Source organism: Melanotaenia boesemani, chromosome 9 (assembly GCF_017639745.1).
Source record: "Melanotaenia boesemani isolate fMelBoe1 chromosome 9, fMelBoe1.pri, whole genome shotgun sequence".
Lineage (NCBI taxonomy): Eukaryota > Metazoa > Chordata > Actinopteri > Atheriniformes > Melanotaeniidae > Melanotaenia > Melanotaenia boesemani.
In genome coordinates this window covers 6120468-6138055 of record NC_055690.1, presented here as the reverse complement: position 1 = coordinate 6138055, position 17588 = coordinate 6120468, and the positions used below count along the sequence as shown (strand labels likewise).

General features: G+C 36.9%; 1 long non-coding RNA gene across 1 annotated transcript in view; it reads right to left on the bottom strand.

Annotated features, from left to right (window-relative positions):
- Positions 1–2228: 2228 nt before the first annotated feature.
- The window catches only part of LOC121645506, a 40576-nt gene continuing 25216 nt past the window's right edge, over positions 2229–17588 (bottom strand). The window contains exon 8 of the long non-coding RNA XR_006011444.1: positions 2229–5040. This is a non-coding gene — a long non-coding RNA (uncharacterized LOC121645506). The remainder of the gene's footprint in view (positions 5041–17588) is intronic.

Genomic DNA, 17588 nt, shown 5'->3' with positions numbered 1-17588 from the left:
GGAAAAACATTCCTCCTCAGTTACGTGAAACTCATTAGCTTCTTCATTAAAACTGACACCAGGAATATAAACACCAGGCTTATTAATGTTTCCATTCACCTGTTTTGTTGTGCAGTTATGTTGTCCTCTCAGCTACTGTTGAGTGGCATAGTTAAAGGTTAAAGATTTAGAGTTTACTTATGAAAATCAGCTGGATGACCAAAAAAAAAAAAAAAAAAAAAAAAAAAAGGAGAAACCCCAGACTGAAGTAAGCGGGGAGCAACAGCAAAGAGGGTTGAACAAAAGAAAGTCTGGACTATTTGGACTGAGTGAGAAAATAAGATGTAAGCTAAGGATATTTATTTGGCTTGATTATTGTACCAGTGTTTTTACAGGTCTAAAAAAATCAGTAAGACCTGCAGCTTATTCAGAACACTGCTGCTCGACTCGTCACTAAGACCAAGAAATTGGACCACATCAGTCCAGCTCTGAGGTCTTTACACTGGCTGCTGGTCCGTCAAAGCAATGGCTCGCAACCTGGGGTCTGGGACCCCCCAAGGGGATACCCCAAAGAGAACAGGGGGTTCCCAAGGCTTCGAACATTCAGAGATAGTGTAATTTTTTTTTTTTATTAAGTAAAGCTATATGTTGTTAATTTAACTTTGACTTTATGGAAGGACAAGACTCAGCCAGAATATAGTATTTATGGTGAGAATCTTCTAAAACCAAGCATGGTTTCAGCATGGGGTGGGGCAGGACGTCCATGGTTCCTCAGTATTTGCATGAAGGGGGTCCCCAAGAAAAATAAGTTGTGAACCACTGCATCAGAGGATAGGCTTTAAAGTTCTGCTGCTGGTCTATAAAGCTCTAAATGGTTCAGGACCAAAATATATCAGTAACCTTTTGACCAAGTATAAACCTACCAGACCCCTCACATCATCTGGATCCAGTCTCTTATCAGTTTCCAAAGTCAGATTCAGACATGGAGAAGCTGCATTCAGCTTCTATGCGCCACATGTCTGGAATAAACTCCCAGAAAGCCTCAGATCACCTGAAACACTCAGTTCATTTAAACCCAGGTTAAAGACCCACCTGTTCTCTACTGCATTCCAATAGTTTTTATTTTAAAAGTCCAAATGCTTGTATGTATGCTTGTATGAGCATATATAAAATGATCGAACAGCCAGAGGAACAGAAAGCAGGAAAATGACATGTCTCAGAGTGAAGGAGCAGATTGGGCTTCATTCCAGGACAACACACGATTAATTTCTATAAGAAATTCATCAGCATTAAAGTTAATCTCACTATTCATTTAACGTAGAGGTGTCACAGACCTTGTAGTCAAAAGTTAATCTTTGTATCAATATTTTAACCCTTTAACAGAGATGGATCATTACATATTTAGTAACAATGGATTTTATCTATCATTTTACGAGTTAAAATTGGTCAAATGAAAGAGAAGAATATTCCAACTTTAAGGCCACTATAGATTATTAATGAAGCAGAGTATAATTATTATATGACCTACTACTGGTGCATTTGAGTAAGATTTACTGGAGGATAAAGTCCAACGCCATTTTTTCTTTTTAATAACACTGTTCAAACCTATTTCCTTCTATAGCTAATGGTCTTTTTCTCGAAATGACAATAAAGATGGATGAAGTTTGGTTATTTGACTTATATGATGCTGTTTTTTAAAGTTCAGAATTACAATAGCTGAAATCCATCGGTTTATAAGTTGAAAGGATTATAAATTCAGTGGTTTGGTAGACAACATATAAAGAGATGGAAAGTGAAGGAAAGAGATGAGGATGGAGTAGAAGGAAAAAAAGAGGAAAAGTGCAATAATTGTAAGATTTTTTTTTTTTTTTTTGTGCCTAAAAAGGTTAATTTATGTTCACACTGTGGAAATAATTTAAAAACCTTCATCAGTTGATGGTAGACTTAAAGAGAAACTGATGTACCATAACATTACAGATTTCATAGACATGTTCTTACATTATTGTGGGGGGGGGGGGGGGGGGCTTAGTACAGCCCAATGTTTAGCAACACCCCTGTTGACAATGTTGTCAAACTACTCTCACATTAAAACCAAATGTTAGCCAAAAGAAGAAAAATGTCCCTGGACTGCTGGATTTGCAATTCCACTTCATTTCAAGTATCTGTATTTATGTGTAGTTTTCCTAATTATCTTAATCAGGTCGTTCTAATAAGCACATGAAGTGATACTTAAAGAAGTTGTACACTGATTGGTTAAAAAATAGGTGTTATATTTTATTATTATTGTTTGTGCAGCAAAGTAACAGAGATTTCCATGACAACAGAAAATTTAATTAATTCTGATTATGCAAGTAATGGTTCCAGTGCTTTGGTTTCCACAATTAGTGGGTGAGAAATCAGAGAGAAACACTGGATGATGACCTGAGAAAAAACAGAATGAAATTAAATGGTGATTTTCTTTCTTTTTTTTCGATTTTCCTCCGGTGACCAAAAGTATAGAGAACATCTTCAGTGTCACATAGTTTAGAAATGACAAAAGAATACGACATTTGCTTAGACAACATCTGATCAGTTACAGGAAATCCAGAAAATTCAAGAGAATGCAAAACTTTATATTCTGTGAAGCTTGAAAGTGGAATAAACAACACTGCTCTTCCTTTTCTCTTTGAATACCTTAAATGTCATTTTATTTATGTATGTATGTATTTTTAATCATGGTGCTAGTGAGTAAACAATGCATTTTACGTTACTTTGGGAGTGATATGGTCTCAAGAGTCAGTCGCTGTCTACTGTGGGAATTACTTCAGATGTCTTCCCTTTCTTATTGGCTTGAAAGAAACAAAAACACGTCTGAAGGGAAAAAAGTCTGAGAACTTCATTTGAAAAGCAAGCAGAAGACAAACAAACACTGCCTGTATTACCATGGTAACACTTAATTTTTAAGGTAATCTCAGGGAGGATAGAACAAATAAGAGCCTTTGTAAAATGCTGCAATTTCACATGTAGTATTGAGCTTTGCTAAAACACAGATGGGAACATGATAACTGCATTCAGAGTTGACTGGTGAGCATTACAGACACCTGTTAACACCAGCCAAAACACACCACATTGGCAGAATTAACTCACACACTGATCTCTGCAATTAACATAAAATCAATTGTCAACTTTCACCAATACCGAACAGCCTAAGTTTCCATTTGACTGGATTAAAGTGATCATATGTTATCACTATGAATCAGGTGTGGTGCAGCAGGGAAACTTCTAAAACCTGCAGGACACCGACCATCGAGGACCAGGATTGAGGATCCCTGATCTAGACAATCGAACGGCTTGAAACAAGTTGAATGTATTTGTTAAAATTTGATAAAATCCTCTTCTTCATATTCTTTTTCTTACGACTTAGTACACATTGCATTATGATTGTATTAAATCTTTCCATCATGCAAACACACAGCGGCTCAGATCACTTTATCTACAGTTCATATAAACATGTTAGCGGGAATATGATCAGATTAATTTCAGTCAGATAAAAGACATATTTGTCCATGTAAACTTAGCTGTTGTTCAGTAACATTACTTTTTAATTTAACTAATTACAAGATTATTAGTATTAAAAAGTAATTAGTAATGTTTGTGAGAAATCAAAGTACTGTTGCATTTTCAAATATAAACACCCCTTTTTAATTCCTTGTGCATTTTAGCTATAAAGTCAGACAATACACATAATTACATGGACTTTTTCATGATGTATAATGTCAGGATATGATGTTCCCAGTCCCAGATGTTTATGGCTTCAATGTTGGGGTATCCAGGAAAATATACATTCAGTAAGGAAAACAGAAAGGCATCATAAACTATATGCTGCCACCAGGAGAAAGCTCCCTTATTTTGAAAGAATAACAACATATTTGGAGTTTTAATGTGTGCAAAGCCAATCTAGAGGTACCCACGATTAAGAATTAAATGGGTGGAAATATCAAGCTAAGTTCATTTTAAGAAAGTTTAAGGAATTAATGAACAATCTTATGGAGAGATGGCAGCTGTGCAGTTGTTGAAAGTATCTCTTTCACCACATTACCAGAAGCATGTTTATTAATTTCCCTCAAAGAAGCAGCTTTGTCCAAGTGGAAAACTAGCCACGGGTTTGGCTTACAGACATTTATCATCACATAGGCAGAATCTGCCTTTCACCATAACTGCTCTAATCCTTCATACCCACATACTCAATAACACTAAAGAAATTCCATGTTGTAAACGCTGCCTCTCAACAGTCCTGCTAGCTGAATGAGCTGCAAAAGGCCACCAATGTGTGTAGGAATGCCTGATGAGCAGAAAAAACAGAATGTTTAAGGGATTTTCTTTTTTCTCTCTCTTTCCTACTTTATTTTCTTTTCTTTTGTAGCAACAAAACAGCCTGAATAGTTATCCAACAATAGACTGCTTACTTGACCAAGAAATGAATGAATTAAAAATGCAAGAATAGCAAATCAAATCATTTGAAAAAATAGTAACACTTTCCTCCCAAATCTGGTGCAAAACTAGCCTCTGAACAAGGGAGTGTGCAATGTTTTATCATGTCTATAAGTCATGGAGGAGAAGACTGGACTGCAAGAATTTGTGAGGCTTTTTCGTTCAGCTGATAACATGCTACTCTAAGAACAAATGAACCACAGGCTCATCACGCTCGCTCTGCAAAGATAATTGTGTGTTGCATGTTTAGTCTTCTTACTGTTTTTTCTTCCCTTATGTGGTTGTAATCTCTATCTCCCACAAAGAACCACTGACATTATAACCAAGCACAGTTATTTTTCCTCTTATTAAAATTCTCCTTGGGTGTCTGAATGGAATAACAGAGGAAACTTATCTGTGAAGAAACCCTGCATCCTATACATTATCATCTGAAAGTACTTAATAGCCCCACGGATATGGTTCTCTCTTCTTGAAAAGAAGCAAAGAATACCAGAGCCACTGAGATACGAATGGTGCGGGAGATAGTGCAGGGGATCATCTCCTTACATTTTCTCCCTTATGCTTCTGAAGAGAGCAACTGGCACCACTAACCTGTAATAAGAGAAAGAGAGAGAGAGAGAGAGAGAGAGAGAGAAGGTTTAAAAAAACATACAACACTGAATATTCAAAGCAAAGTCTTGACAGAAATAATGACCAGTTTAAGATCTTTTTTAGAAAACTGTTCCAAACAGTGCATAGCCCCGTTTCACTCAGTGACTTAAAGGCATTATAATGACACTCGGTTTTAAAATGACATATAAAAAAAGCCTTTCTGAAAAGAAAAATGGCTTGTCAGTTTGATCTCAGAGTCTAGAAGACCTAATAAGTAATGGTTTAGGACATTTATTTTGCTTCAGTGATGTTGACATTATTAGAAAATAACTGTTAGAGGGAGAAATTTGTTGATAATCAGTGATTTGAACTCGGGCTGGTAGTTGGGTTATTACAGACAATTTTTTAGACCACTGCACAGAGAAAATGGTAGAAAATGTTTTCATTTCACAGTTCAGACTCCAAATATATATATATATATTTGTCCTCTCTGGGGCCAAGGACAGAGTCACTACATGCAAACAGAGCCATAGTCTGATAGAGGCATTGTCATCAATAAGCATCACAGTTTTAAATAAAATGTTTTTAATGTGTTTATTAGTTTCTTACATCCACTCATATCAGACTAAGCTATTTAAAATGAATGCCCACAATAGACAAAACAGGAATATAGCAGTGCACAATCTTAATAACAATAAAGAAATGGTCCACTACAAACCAATCAGTACATAAAGAAATTGTAACTTATGGCAGAAGCTGTTAATGCAGGTGGTTTTTCCAATAATTCATATGGTCTTTATGCGCAAATTAAAGAAACATTTATACACACATAAAATATGACCAGTTTCAACCTGAAAACTGGATCCAATAAAAGCTGACCTTGTCAAGGAATGATAACTCAAAGTCCAGACTTGACATGATTTTCAAACTCATCCTCATTCCCAGGATATCAAAAACCATTATTCTGCCAGAGCTCTGGTATCTCTGTCACATGCACCTTTAGTGTTAGATCCTGATGCTTCTGTTGCATTAATATTAGACTGTCACTTTTTCTTCAATGTTCAAACATTTTATCAAATGTAAAGAAACTTTGAAAGTCAGAAACCAATTTAAATTCATAAATCACACACTGACCCCACAAGGACCAGTCTACTTTCATCCTGATCCAGTTCATGTCAAGGTGACCTATTAGTTCAGGTTATCTTTGCTAAGCTGACATTTTAGAATATTTGAAGAACTTGGTTTTTGTTTTCAAATTCATTGGACTTTGAAACTGATAGTGTAAATGGAACTGGAGAGTTTACTTCTGAACAAACGTTAAACGTTAAAGTGGAATGTGGAACCTCCTGTAGATAGTGATTATTTTCACTTGCTCATTCTTAATCATTCCTTAAGGTTTTCAGGATTTCAGAAACATTACTTCCTGGTTTGATATTAACTATGAAACCGATTGGTTAGGTCCAAAAACCAACACTGCTTCACCAGCACATTGAAACTGGATACGAAAGCCGCCTAAGGGGCTGTCCCCACAACGCCGAACTGCAGTAAAAGGTTTTTTAGCAAACCACCCTTTCATCCCGAAAAATCTTGATATGTTTTGCAATTAAATGGCCAGACAGAAGGTGTTATGTGAAGGCTGGGCAATTAATCAAAAATTGAACCGACATTTAGAACCAATAACCAAGTAATCTTGCTCATTAAATATATTTAAAAATCTTCATTAAATCATCACATGTGATTAAACCGTGTGTGCTTCCTTTCACTTATTATAACATCAATATCCGCTCTTATGAAAATATTTGCAACAAAAACTTTCAGTTAGCTTTGAGGGATAAAAATAAACGATACCAAAATATTTGCGAATAATTGCATTAATTAAGGTATTAATTAATCATGATATTGATTTGAGGTCGTATCGCCCAGCCCTATGTTATGTAATGCAAATCTTCTGTTCCCCATCAGTTTAATGGCAGATCATATATAGCTAGTGTTAGGATGAGAAAGATAACAACAAGAAAGCTAATAATATGACTGTAGGTGACAGCACAGGTACATGTATAGTAATTGCTGTAATGTTTACTTTTCTTAGCTCAAAATAATGTAGAGAACGAAATCATGTTCCAAACATTTCTTTTAATAAAACCTATTCTCTCTAAATAAAATAACATAGCTGTACTGCTAGATATTTTATAAAGGAAATAAATAAATAAATGCATTTCATTAAGTATCTTATATTCTTTTCTTTTTTTTTTTTTTAAACTGTAATTTAGTGTTCATAGCACTAAATAAATGTTACTGGGGCAAGAGGTGATATACTGACAACTGAATACATTAAACTATTTTAAGGCCAACATCCACGGTGATATTGTAGATGAGGAAAATAGACTAAACTCATTTTCCTCTGCACCTTTCCATGATATCTCAACACATGCAGATATAGAGAACTCCGCTCTCTGGCTTTGATTTGCTATCCAGGGCTAGAACATGCACAAAAGACCTATTATGAATTGTGTTGACAACTCAAGAATCACAAATGGAGTTATTTTGTATTCATAAATTCCACAGAAAAAAATGGACAAACTGATTTATAATAGAAAAAAAGGAAAAAAAGAACTACAATACATTTCATTTTTTGTTCATTTTTCCATCACATGGTCTACTGAGTTAAGCTCCTGCCAAGTCCAGTCTACCATTCAAAATGCTTTCCCGAGTTTCATTTCCCACGTCAGTCAGTGGAGGAGGATAATCAGCGGCTGGTAATGATTCTTTAGAATTGGCTGGAGCAGCTAAAACAGAACACCCTTACAATGACAGACGTACTGGTGGAAAAGAAATGACTGGGCCAAAAAAAGACAGAAATCATTAATGAGGGAAACCATTAACGTGGCCCGAAGACAATATTTCTTCTCCCTGAAACCTGAGTGGTCTCCCAGTGGGAGACCTCTCACCCACACACAGCTGGAGAGCAGACTCAAATCATCTGGCAGAGATGAGAGACGACACACCTTTCACATCTTCCCTCTCCAGGCTTCCCTCAACGTCCCTAAAAACATCATTTCATCTTCGTCTTCTCCATGTCTTTTGCCTCTGAGAGGACAAAAACACTCCTCTTACCACCTCCTCTTAACCCCATTTTCTCTTCACTCCTCTTACAGTATGTTTTCTATTTTTTTTTTAGAATACAACTTACATTACAGAGGCTGAAAGAAACACTTATTTTGGTACACTATTGGTAGTGTATCAAACAATTAACGTGACTTTATGTCTGGTTGTCAGAACATATATAGCCAGGGCTGCAGGAGATGAAGTGTAATGTAACTGATGCGAGGTTGAACAGGTAGCTTTGATGAACAGCGGATCAGGGTGCTGAAAAAAATATGGAAATGTATACACTACATGTGACATTTAAAGACACGGACACCACCGCATGCACAACCCCACCCGTCTAAGGAAAAGTGTCACGCTAAATATGAAATTACTGGATCAATTGTTCATTGCACAGAAAGACACATACATCCACCCCAACCATCTACCGTAATTCCCACCCCCGTCGTGGACAAAGCTTCTCGCTGAGTATAAATTGACCAGACCAACAACAATTTTCTTGTTCTTGCGCCCTTGAAAACAAGAACAAAGTTCTCTTTCTTGTGGTGTATATAACAGGAAGTTAAGACTCCAGTGTTTGTTAAGTTTACAGTGTCACACTTCCTGAGTACAATTTCACACTGTTTTTATGGTCAGTAAATGTGTGCAAACATAGAGTTTATGTTCATATGAATCCATTCATACAGTTTCATTTACATTTGTAACATCTGAAAAAAAAAATCATGGCTGCTTTTGTTTTGCTGTGGCGGTTTGCCGCGGACATTTACATGTAGTGGAAACCCTGCTTTTAAATTCACAGAACACAGCGCTCTTTAATGTAAAGGTGTCATAACATGGTTGACCATTCAGATTAAATGTTAAGAAAAATTTCTATTTCCATAATTTTGTCATTTTAGCAAGATACCTCAACTTTGCGTTTTTGAGTATAAGCTGGTTGTGTTGCTCTGTCTTGGTTCAGAATCCAAGTGGAATTTTAATTCCATTCCTACATTTAACTTTTACATAGCATAAATATTCCCCTTTTCCATTGAGTTTTCTGGCCAGTGTCAGGATATCAGAGTCAGGACAGAGCTGCTGAGGTGTGGCTACACTGACCAGTTGCTTGAATAAAATGTTGGGATTTCATTTTCCTGCAAACCACAACACAAGTTGTGCTTAACAGGAGGTAACTGGAATACTTTCTATGATTTGCTGTGGACACACTGTTGCTAACAGTACTGATGGCAGTCTGTTGCTTATTATCAAGCCTGTTGGTGTTTTTTTTATGTTATCTTGGCTCACACATAATCAAATGGATGCATTATGGTGAAAATAAACTCCATGGTTAAACAATACACAACAAGTTTTTTTCCTAACTCAAGAGGTCCTTTAGTCATAAACACAAAATAGGTCATTCACTCATAATCGTAAATATGGGAAATATGGGAGGTGGGAAATATGACTCCTATTAGTGTTTCTACACCAAAGCCACATTATTCTCAAATATTTTTTCTTATTTTCTTTCATAGAGGGATACAATGGCAGAATTATGCCTGTTTTCATCCATGAGAGTTTGACTATTTTCTGTATGTTTCCCTTCCAAATAACAAATAAGTGAGACTGACTTATTAATCTCAAGTTCAGTATGAACACTTCCTCTGTCTTTCAGGACCCTTTACAAAAAAGGCTGCCGTGATCCCATCGGTCAGTTAATTCGCTCAAAATTGCAATAAACAATTCTGCAGCTCATTCTTTGTGAGACGCTGGTCAGCATTAAGCAAGCAAAGATGTAGGAACGGAAGCATGGACTACAAATGTGTTGCTTTGGGCAGTCAGAAAGCTAAAGCTAGAAAAAAAAAATGATGTCTTTAATAAAGCCGCCCAAATACCCAAATATTGCCTGTTCATTTTTGTTCATGTTCAAATTGTCAGTTGCTGACCTTTTCCAAGAAATAACTTAATGACAGGCTTGAGGGGCAAGAGCTCTGATCTAGTGTCTCATTTTTTGTTTCCCCATTTACCTTGGCTGGGAATTATGAGGCAGCTTTTCACTTTCATTCATCTTTGTGAATTTTTTTAAAGGAAAATATTAAAAAGTATATATTGGAGTATATTAGGGTACTGAAAAGAAAGAAAAAAAACAAAAAACAGTGCAAAAAATAAGAGGAAAAATAATTTAAAATGATTTGTGGTAGAATTTTCTGTGAAATGACCAGCATCCATTTTTCTATAAAAACTTATAACTGAGACAAGAAAACCAACTGCCAGAGCATGTAAAACACCACCTGTACATATGCCCCAGCTGTTACATAGATCTATTTGTCCTCACCCTTTCTCTTCTCTTAGAGAGTTTCAGCTGCAAAGCTTGATACTAACTCACTGTAAAGGCTTGTGCTATGCTTGTATTTCACCTTTGAGACAGACATTGTTTCTTTGCTCTTCCATGACTCCCATCCTAGCCTTGCATGCTGTGGCATGCTGCTTCTTGTCCTGTGCCATAGCTAGAGGCTGTTAATGTCAGACAACTGCTTCAGTGCAGAGTCTGTCTACCAGCCAGTGTACCAACCTCTGGCAACCAGCAGCGTGCTCTCTGCAGTGTAGATGTGCAATGCTGGCAGCAGGGCCTGTTATGTTCGTCTCATCTGACCTCCTGCCTGAAGTGTATCTCTTAACCTTTTCTCTTGGTCACATCCACCCCCCGAGCCTTTCCTGACACAGCCAGCACTAAAACAACAGACTGTGATAATAAATGACTTGTTTATAGTAAAAGCTAGATGTGAAGACCATGGTGTGAAAATACATACTTGTCACGTCAACCTTTGGTTCTTTGAGAAACACATTTCAAAGACATGATCTTCAAAAGGAAACACGACAATGAGAATGGGCTCTCAGATCTAACTTGACAGTGATTTAATGAGGTAGTTGAACCATTAAAGCACAGTTCCTTTCAGAATGGGAAGACAACAGTAATAAATTTTTCATAAATCTCCAGTTTCAAGTGTTAAAATGGTTTATCCTTTACCGTACACACACCCCAACATCCTGTCTGTTTCTACTTGGAAGTTTTGTATCAGAACAGCTGACTCTGTATTTGACTTAGTCTGAAAACTAACAATATTACTGAGTTATAAACGATGGACAACAGTGTCATAGCCTAATGTAGACATATTAGTCCCTTTTGATAACTAATTTGATTGAGATTTTCACAGAATATTTGTGTTTTAGGCAACGGCTTCAAGGGGAAAGCATTCGCAGGAGTTTAAAGAGAAAATTGAAAAAAAAACAGATCGAACTGTTGGAGGCACAGCTCGCAAAAGAGAAAATGAAAACTGAGAAATACAGGAAGAGGTTACACAGAGCAAAGACAAGAAATGCTTCAAAATCACCTCATGCAAAAGTCAATACTTTGTTGGCACATCAAAAAGTGATGTCACCCATTAAAAGAGCCTTTCTTTTCCATACATCTCTGACTAAAGAAATCAGAAGAAAATATAGAAAGGCAAAAACAAACCGAGAGAAGCAATTGATTGCAAAAGTGATCAGTGTGATCATTCTGAAAAAGTACAAGCTCCAAAAGTATGCTCAGACTGCCTTTGGCTACCCTAAGATGAGAGAAAAGTCTGCTGTGGGTATTACCTACGATGGGAGGTGCCTCAACCGAAAAGAAATTAGGAGGCGCATTACTTCATTTTTTCTCCGAGATGATGTTAGTCGAATGACAACTAGTCGCAAACAGTCACACGGTTGAAGAAAAAGATGCAGAAGAGGCTGCTTACAGATACAATGTAAAACTTGCACCCGAGGTTTCTCTCTGATCACCTTGGCCACGTGTCTTACACTACCTTTAGCCATCTCAGACCTTTCTGGGTTGTAACTCCCTCATCCTCTGACCGTGACATGTGTCTCTGCAAAAAACACAAGAATATGCAATTCATGGCCAATGCCTTGCAGAGCCGAGGGTTTTCTGTTCTCAAGAAACATTGAGGAAATGTCTGAGGCAACCACGTGTGACCCAAAAAAGTCTGTGCTTATGGTGAATGCAGTAGATGCCTCCTAACTTGCCAGTAGATGCTGAGGAAGACAATTTAATTTTTCTCAGTGGATGACAGAGAATATCATAAAAAATGAGAAGATTCAACAATTACAGTGAAAAGGGAGATAACAAAAACGGAACATGATCTTAACACAGATTTCCAGTAGAGGCTTCTGCATTTTAGGTGCCACATTTTCAATATCAAATGGGAGTTTGATACCTACAGGGAACTCAAGATGAGCTTGAAGTACAAGTCCCTCTTGCATATAGATTTCAGTGAAAATTACTCATGCAAGTGAAGCAAAGAAATACAATCAGTGCATTTTGGAGGTTCACACCAGCAGGCCAGTCTGCACACTGCAGTCATTTACACTGCTGGTGAACAAGGCCCCCACAGCTTTTGTTCCATATCACTCTCCCGAAGACATGACCCTGTGAGCATCTGGGCCCACCTTGATCCACTTCTGAAGGTATAGAGATAACAATACCTTCAAGTCAGGATACTTAATTTTTTCAGCAACGGGCCTGCAATGCAATATCGACAAAAGCAAAATTTCTTCTACCTCTCAACCGAACCCTACAAGTATGGCTTCAAAGAAAAAACAGGGCCCTGAAAAGGTCAGCAGACCGGATTGTAGCCATTGGCAGAGACGTTCCAGGTGCTCAGATCTTGCATGACAAGCTGAAAAACCTGGACACATTTATCAAGTTGTTCTTCACCCCAGAGGAGGACATTGAATCAAAGAACAAGGTAAAAACTATAGTCTGTTACCTAGATCACCCCATAATCCTTCTGCTCTAGTTATAGTCAACCCACCCCCCTAGGCCAGTTTGACAAGATATTGAACTAATTCTTCAAGTAAAGTGTATTAATGTTTTATTTTTACCCCAGGAAAATTAAATCTTAAATGTCCTTTTCTTTATCATTTTAATTAAGATACAAATGAGCAGTCTTGGATAAGAAAATGAAAATGCAGTTTATATTATTTATTATTAATTTCATTTATGCGTCAAAAAATGCAGCTATATTCTGAAAAGGAAAACGCATGTCTGTTAATCCATTTTAAATTGAAATAAGGTACAGAATCGCTTCCATACACAAACAGGATATATGTTTAAATATATATATATATATATATATATATACAAATTTTTATTATGATCTCCCGGACGTTGGCTCTAAAGATTTTTTTTCTAACTGGACCTCTTAAGATTTTGCTTGCTTTAAATGGTAACCAGATGACAATAAATATAACTGCTGCCTTGACTTAGAACACTTTGTTGGAGTCTACATGCCTTCCCCTTTATAACCTTGCTGAAGTACAACAGAAAAGAGCAACCAATTTCCAAACACAAAGTGATAACTACATCACTTCATTTTATAAAGGAAACCTCCTTTAAAGGCTACTTTATTTTACTCAGAACTATTACTGGAGAGGGATTTCTGCAAATCCGTCATTCAAGTTCTATGGTAATAATGGTTTGGTGAGAAGTAACCTTGAGTTTGTGATTGGACATAAATTTTTGTCTGCTTCATAAAAGCTCTCTCCGAGCAAACACACTCAAACAACTTCTCAAATCTTCAAAAGAAGTGGTCCCTAGAAAATGGAGGAAAAGTATTTTCTTTTTAATTCAAAGATGTTTTTGTATTGACTTAGACAGTCAGTGTTTCCAGTCACCAGGCAGGTACATGGACATGCATACAGATAGTACACCAACACACTCTCAAAAGAGGAATCTCAAGCAGTTTGACATTCTTGGTTGAATGCAATACGATTTGCTTCATGCAACAACTTTATTTAACAGGAATGGTTGTAAACTGCCTTCAATAAACATGACTCTCAGGTAACTTCCAATTAAAAAGAAATATCAAACAGCTTAACATTTTTGTGTTTGCTGGCTCTTTTGGGTCCACTTAAGGTTCAGAACACTAAAGCGTTTCAGTGTGGATAAAGGAGTTGTCATGGCTGAATCAAGTGATGTACATGTGTGCACCTCCACCCCCCCCCCCCCCCCCCCCCCCCCCCCCCCCAAAAAAAGCCTTTCTAGATGAACTTGCCTAATGTGAACATATATTGAAACCAAGTTAATTAAAATGCAATGCCTCCAAGTATAATGTGCAGTACGATTCAGCAGTTACAGTATTATGTTTTTTCCCTGATATTTCTTCTCCTTTCTTTTGTTGACCTTAGCCAGTGCTTCCTTTAGACCCTGGGTGAAATTTTGATAATGTTGTATTTCCTGTTCATGCATATATATGAAGTCTAAGTCAGCTACGTACTCATAAGCAGGAAAATTGGCCTTTTGTAGCAATAACTAAACAAGCCAATTCAGCCTGAAAAAGCTAATAGAAAAATTCTTTTTTTTTTCTTGGGGTAGCCAAACCTTTGCATGGTGACCACCAATGATGTTGAAAACAATTTGTTATCTTTGACTATATGATTTTTGAAAAAGAAAAAAGTTAATTTTCTCTCTTTTTTTCCCCTCAGTGTCATGAATTTTAAGTAGGGCTTTGCAATGACTATGCTACTTAATAATTTATGTTATCAAATATCAAAGATGGTATCTCCATAAAACAAGCAATAGCCCACCTTGAGTTATGGTGGTCCTGTAGAAGACCAGCTGTAGAAGGTATAATCTTAGTCTGGAGAATACTTGCTGTGTTTTAACTAGGCGAGTGCAGTAAAACTGTCTTTCAATTACTATAACATTCAATTAATGTAATTATAATTCAACAAATAAAACTGGGATAGACCTAATTAAATCATAAAAAAACCTCTTGCTGCTTAATGTAGACATCATTATGTTACTCTTTTTTATGGTTACCTCTTTGGCTTTAAGTATAATCATTTCATGGGCAATACTCTGTTATTGGTCCTGTATTAATTAACATGCAAAAAACCTCCCTGCATCTTGATTCAAATTTAAATGCCTATTGTCTGCAAGACCTTACCCCCCAAAATACCTCCTTACTTAGACATATCATTTAAAAAGGAACACTCAGCACCAGAACAATGACCTGAACATAGTGAATCAGAGCAGGAATGAGGAGATTAGAAGAAAGGGCAATAGAGGAGTAAGGACAGGCTAAGTGCTACATTATCTTTACTGTCATTCACTCCATAAAAAAGTAAAAAAGAACATCAGGTGGGCTTGTTCTTAAAATGACTTCCTTTAAAGAAAAAGTCATGCCCTCATATCTAAAATGACTGGTCATTTATTTTTCAGTTTCATCATTAAGCTCTTTGAGCAGTTCCTAAAATAATTCCTTCATGAGCACAACCTGCAGCAAAGACTCGAGGAGCAGACCAACTCCAAGTTAAAGCAGGTTGATTAATTCAGTCTTTCCTGCCCAATCAGTAAAGTAATGAATTCAGTATAGACTGGCACCTTTTAACCTAATTGAAATGTTTCAATCACTTATTTGCCATTGACAGCTTACCCTCCTTTCTGGCCACACCCTGCATGTCCTTCTGCAGGAACGTGGGTGGTCTGTTTAATAAAAATGCAGAGCAGAACACAATGACTAACAGCATGCAAGGCCTGCATGTTTCTCTGTGACCCACTCCCAGTCACGCTGGGAGACTAGCAGAATGGTATAATGATTACAGTAAAGTGGGATGATAATTAAGCGTCAGTACAAAGGCAAAATAAATGAGGACTAAAACAATATCTGCTGATGAAAGGAAAATTCCACTTTCTCTGTTTTTCAAGAATGGTTTCCTGAGGCGGTGTGGCTGAATATTCTTCCTAATGCTCCCAAGATCCTTAACTGCATTTCATGAGTTAAGAGATGATAGGAGTCACAAATAGCTGTGGGCTCAACGTTAGCTTTAACATAAAAACACACACACACAAACTAATCTGGCTATGCTAAATTAAGGAGCCATCAATAGGCCTCATGCCTCAAAGTGTAAAAACAACACCTGAATCTAAACTAAAATGTCAAACACATAATTAGATATACCCTGAAATAGCATCTGCCTGGATGAGTAAAGGATTAAAATGTCAAAGTGAGGATAAATATTCACAGAATCAAAGATAGTCTCAAATGAATCCATTTCTTATCCTATGAAACAAATGTTTGGTAGTTAGTTGACTGGCCTGGCGTCATTTTCACTGTTTTAATGACAGTTTTTGTATTGAAATTTTTCATAAAGAAAGAATCTCTGACTCATCACTTCAGTTAACATCCGTTTGAAGAGTTTAATAATTTAATTTTCATTCAGACTGTGATGAACAGCCTCAGGCAAGTAAGGGACAAAAAGAGGCAAAGAAACAAACACACTCAGAAGCTAAAATGCCCACATAAATGACAACAGTGTAAACAAGAATGCTTCGCCCTGAGAGTCTAAACAAAGCAAATTCAGAGACGCATGAAATATGTCAAAAATGGGTGACTAGTTATTTTAAAATGGTTTTATATCTACAATATACTAAGCTAAACTGTGGAGTTGGAACACTGAAGTTTCTCGTCTATGTTTTGTGCATGATTTTTAAGGATTGTATAAAATCGTGGACCCATGATTTAAGGAGAGTCTACCCCCGACACTGTACACGCCACCTGGCAGTGCATTTAACCGTTGGCTAACTAGCTAACTGCTTGCACATATTAACTATTTGGCAGAACTTGAACTACTGACTAAGGCTAAGGTTTTTCCTACTTTATGGTTCTCTCCATTTTCCTCTAATATACTGCCATCACAGCACAGGTAAAAGCTGTAGTTTCGGATTAGGACAACTACTCCTTTTATTGAATTACTACTAAATATAAGCAGCCTATACTCCCACTTTGGACCCACTACTCTCCCTTTGGACCAGTCAATAAAATTTTCATTGTGCGTTTTCCACATCTTTCCAGTCTCTGCTGTGTTTTACCTTTAGGAAAGTTAAATTTTATCTTTTCAAGCTGTTATTATCCTGTCTCTAGCACTTTAGTCCTCACCTCTTCACAGTGCTGTTATCTTCATCTTCCGGGAAATATTACAGGTAAAATGTTTCAATTGAATCAGCCTTGTGTTGACATATAATCATCCTCAAAAACAGAAAATAGGAGGATGAGTGTTTAAAATTAATTAAGAATAGCATATCTTGCCTGCTAATTGCGGGGACAGACTCCAGTCCCCTGCACTGGACTAAGGGGTATAGAAAATGGATGAATGAATAAAAAAATAGCAAATCTTTCTTCTGAAAAGTAATTCAACTGTGTCTTAAATGGCTTGTGTGTAACGCTACACTTTGGCCTCATTTACTATTCTGAGATCTGTTGATATGCCAAACGCTCCTTCTCTCCTCTGCTGTTAGCCACCACTTCAGTTAGAGTGCAAAGACACAAATACACACGATTTAAAGGACATTTTTATAAGCCCACAAAGAGAGGAGCAGAGCAGCCATAGAGCCTCATGGACTGAGCTGAAGTGTAACAAGGCGC